Here is a 4,731-nt window from a genome sequence, read left to right as displayed (position 1 = left end):
CCTGTATTCCTAGCTACTCAGGACGCTAAGGCAGAAGGATCGCTTGAGCCCAGGAGTTGGAGGTTACGGTGAGCTATGATGACACCACTGCATCTAGCCTGAGCAACAGAGTAAGACCTTGTCTCAAACAAACAAAAATGCTCAGCTCCAGCAAGTTCCTGCTCTGGGCTCCCACTGGACCATCTACATACCTCCATCATGGCAGCTCCCCATTGTCCTAAAATGGTTTGCCTACCATCTGTCTCTCTCACTGGAAGTACATTCCTCTAGCATGGAGCCTCTGTGTCCTCAGTTATACCCCCATGCTTTCTGCTGCACTTGACAGATAGTACTCAATAAATATTTTTCAGCTGAACTGATTGTGAGAAGATATTTATCTGAGCTGCAAATAAAGGCACACACACTGTTGTCTCGCTGAAAACATTGAGCCCTTTGTGGTAGGAGATTGGGTACCACTTGATAGACAGTAGAGACCACAGGGACAACCAGTACTCTAGAGCATAGCCAGCCCCACCTGGGACACTGATGTATCCACCTGCCATATGTGAAAAGAGATAAAATTTTAGGATCTTCGAAAGGTACTGTGCTAAGAAGAAAAGTTAAGCCCTGCAAACTGAGTCATGTAACAGGACCATTCTTTTCCTCCGGTGCATGACCACTTCCTGACTTTTGTGTTGAGATGTTATATGTCAACCAGACTTCCCATTCTTCATTCAAACCTACACAAAATGATACTGGAGACCTTGTGGTTGTTATATCCTTACAATAGGATGTTAAGTTACCCCCTTAGCGTGGAATCAATAGTAGCCAATCAAATCCTATATCTGCATGTTAGCCTCTGTATGGAAAATGTGATTCTGTTCAGCACCTCCATTTTTGACCTCATAAGCGACCCTCACTTTTCCCCACACAAGGACACGAGGAGCACTGATCACCATTCTTTGGTGATGGTCACCCTCACAGTGCACTTGAATAAACTCTCTTAACTAGGTCCTAAGCCTTTTGACAATTTTAAGTTGCCAAATATCAGGAAGAAAATGTGCACATTCTCAAACTAAAAATGAATAAAGCCACACCACTACTGATGCTTTTCAAGATATATTTTATTACAAAAGAAAGTTTGAATGTAAAAATAAATAGAGCAACATCAGCACAATGGCAGAGTATGACGCCCCAATCTCTTCTCCCCCAACAGAAACTTTTTTTTTTTTTTTTTTTTTTGAGACAGGGTCTTACTCTGTCACCCAGGCTGGAGTTTCCGCTTTAAACTTTTTAAAGTTTAAAGTTTAAAGCAGAAACTTAAAAAAAAAAATGTTTTTATTGAGTCCAGGAGGTGGAGGTTGCAGTGGCTCATGCCTGTAATCCCAACACTTTGGGAGGCCGAGGTGGGTGGATCACTTGAGACCAGGAGTTTGAGACCAGCCGGGCCAACGTGGTGAAACGCTGTCTCGACTAAAAATACAAAAATCAGCTGGGTGTGGTGGCGGGAGGGGCGGGGTGGCACTTGTAATCCCAGTTACTCGGGAGGCTGAGGCAGGAAAATCACTTGAACCAGGAGGCAGAGGTTACAGTGAGCCGAGATCGCACCACTGCCTGGGCAACAGAGCGAGACTCCGTCTCAAAAAAAAAAAAAAAAAAAAAAAAAAAAAAGCAGAAACTTTCAAAATAAAAAAAAAGCATTTGTAACTGTTTTAAAAAATAATCTAATGTTTATAGCAACCATGAGTCCAGAAGAACACCCTTCAAAACCATACCAGGAGGGCAGTGTTGTCTGCTGGGTCCTGGAGGCCTTCGGTGTCGACGCTGCTCTCACCATGCCTTGGATCCAGACTGCGTCACAGCCTCTCTGGAGACGTGGGCCCTCGGAACCTCTTTAGCGATGGACTCCAGGCCGCAGGCAGCCCAGCGGCAGCAGCAGCAGGATAACAGAACCTCTGGATGCACTCTTCCTGGGAAGCTTTGCTAATTTGCAGCTGCTGCACCGTGTTCCTCATTAACGTCTGTCAACTTAGTCGTTACATCATTTCACTGTAGTGGCACGGACTCAGCTCGGAATTCTATATGGAAAAAACACCTGGGTCCCAGTCTTTTATTGGTCTCAACACAACCAGAAGTGCCTGCTCTTGAGGCTGGTGGGCCTCTAGGCAAGATGTCCCTGCCCATCAGGATAAACTGCTGGGCATCCAGCTATGATAATGCCCTCGAGGACCCTGTGTCCGTGACTCCTCCTCCATCGGACACGGGCAGCATCCACTGGAAGGCAGTGATTCCAGAGTGCAAGTATCAGTCCCTCACCGAGGAGAAGGAAGGAGAAGCCAGCCTACCCGCCCCTGCCATGACAGTGTGGCACGGTCCCAGTGGTGAAGTCTAAAGCTACCCATATCATCACGAATTCTCTGCTCACAAAACAGACCCAGGAAAGTACTCAGCATTTTGGGCGACAGGCAGGGCTGAGAGGTGCTGGTTACACACCCTACAAGGGCCTCACCACGGAGGAGACCAAGTACCTTTGAGTGGCAGAAGTGCTCCACCAACTGAAGCTACAGAGTGGAGAGAGAACAAGACAAGAGAGGCAGCCTGCATCGGCCCAGTCTGCCCCAAGCTGCCCTCCTCACTGTTCCCCTGAGCAGAGGCCCAAAGGCTGGTTCACTTCTGGTTCTTCCACAGCCTTACCTGGCCCAGATCCCTGCACTCCTCACTCTTCCCCTGAGCAGAGGCCCAAAGGCTGGTTCACTTCTGGTTCTTCCACAGCTTTACCTGGCCCAGATCCCAGCACCATGGATTCTGGAAGTGGAGATAAGGACAGAAACTTGTCAGATAAGTGGAGCCTCTTTGGACCGAGATCCTTTCAGAAGGATGATTCTGCAAGTTTTGCCACCCAGGCCTACCGAGGAGCCCATAAGCCCTCTCCAATGGAACTGATCCGTGCCCAGACCAACCACATGACTAGAGATCCAGCAACCTTGAAGCCACCCAAGATGGACATCCCAGTGACGGAAGGGAATACACAGCTGACACAGACCCATCATCTCAAACCCGGTGACTTGAATGTGCTCACACCTACTGGCTTCTGGAGTGCTTTCTCTTCCAGTCCTCTGGTAAAGAGGGTTTCTTGCCCCATTCCCCTTTTAACTTGGCTCTGACATAGGAAAGATATATGTATATCTTTCATATATATATATATTTGTTTTGTTTTGAGACAGAGTCTCGCACTGTCACCCAGGCTGGAGTGCAGTGGTGCAATCTTGGCTCGCTGCAACCTTTGCCTCCCAGATTCAAGCGATTCTCCTGCCTCAGCCGCCTGAGTAGCTGGGATTACAGGTGCTTACCACCACACCTGGCTAATTGTTGTATTTTTAGTAGAGACAGGGTTTCACCATGTTGACCAGGCTCGTCTTGAACTCCTGACCTCAGGTGATCTGCCCCCCTCGGCCTCTCAAAGTGCTGAGATTATAGGCATGAGCCACCGTGCCTGGCCGGAAAGGTGTATTTTTAAAAACCTGTTAATTAGAGGCTAGAGCTGGAGACATTATTGGTTTTTGAGAAACATTAGTACAAAGCTTGCCCTTGTGTGGAAGAAGCCCTTTTGTACTGCTTTAAAGCTAGACTAAATCATCTCGGCAGGGATGTATGGGGGACCTCATTACCTAGTTTTTCATCATTTACCCTAGATAAGAACTTTAAGAGGTGCTCACTGACTCGCTGAGATGACTCTGGCCCTCTTGATGGCTGGTACTGGGCTCCAGCCTTGTCACTTAGGGAACCCAAGATCTGTTTGGGACCTGGGTACAGGTAAAAGCCAGACTTGGCAGGGACCCCTCTCTCTAGGCTGAACCTTGAGTCCCCCTGCTTTTTGGTAGACCTAATGGATCACTGTCCTGCAGCCAGTTCTTCATGTGGGGCACTAGAGGCACCCAGTTACTCTAGAGGCTGAGGCAGGAGAATCATTTGAACCCAGGAGGCGGAGGTTGCAGTGAGCCAAGATCACGCCACTGTACTCCAGCGTGGGCAATAAAGCGAGACTTTGTCAAAGAAAGAAAGAGAGAGAGAGAGAGAGAAAAGAAAGAAAGAAAGAAAGAAAGAAAGAAAGAAAGAAAGAAAGAAAGAAAGGAGGGAGGGAGGGAGGGAGGAAAAAAAGGAAGGAAGGGAGGGAGGAAGGGAAGGAGGAAGGAGGAAGGAGGAAGGAAGGAAGGAAGGAAGGAAGGAAGGAAGGAAGGAAGGAAGGAAGGAAGGAAGGAAGGAAGGAAAGAAGGAAAGCTTTTAGTAATTTCACAAAGTGATATATCTAGTAAATGACAAAGCTAGAGTAGTTACGTCTGAGCCCACAGCCTTAAGCTCTTAAGTGTTAGGCTAAATAGTTGAGAAGTCAAGATGAAGAAAAAACATGGTTAAGAAATTACAGTCTGGGCCAGGCATGGTGGCTCACACCTATAATCCCAGCACTTTGGAAGGCGAGGCAGGTGGATCACCTGAGGTCAGGAGTTCGAGACCAGCCTGGCCAACATGGAGAAACCCCATCTCTACTAAAAATACAAACATTAGCCAGGCATGGTGGTGTATGCCTATAATCCCAGCTACTTGGGAGGCTGAGACAGAAGAATTGTTTGAACCCAGGGGGCAGAGGTTGTGGTGAGCTGAGATCACGCCACTGCACTCCAGCCTGGGCAACAGAGCAAGACTCTATCCCCCCCCCCCCACCCCCCACCCAAAAAAAGAAATTACAGTCGGATT

At 47.9% G+C, this 4,731-nt stretch overlaps 1 pseudogene; it reads left to right on the top strand.

The window, feature by feature from the left end:
• Positions 1 to 1,684: 1,684 nt before the first annotated feature.
• On the top strand, positions 1,685 to 3,403 carry LOC103230729 (putative monooxygenase p33MONOX pseudogene; annotated as a pseudogene).
• Positions 3,404 to 4,731: the final 1,328 nt, after the last annotated feature.

Source organism: Chlorocebus sabaeus, chromosome 25, assembly GCF_047675955.1.
Source record: "Chlorocebus sabaeus isolate Y175 chromosome 25, mChlSab1.0.hap1, whole genome shotgun sequence".
NCBI lineage: Eukaryota > Metazoa > Chordata > Mammalia > Primates > Cercopithecidae > Chlorocebus > Chlorocebus sabaeus.
The sequence above is the reverse complement of the archived record's forward strand: the minus strand, read 5'-3'. Positions and strand labels throughout refer to the sequence as shown.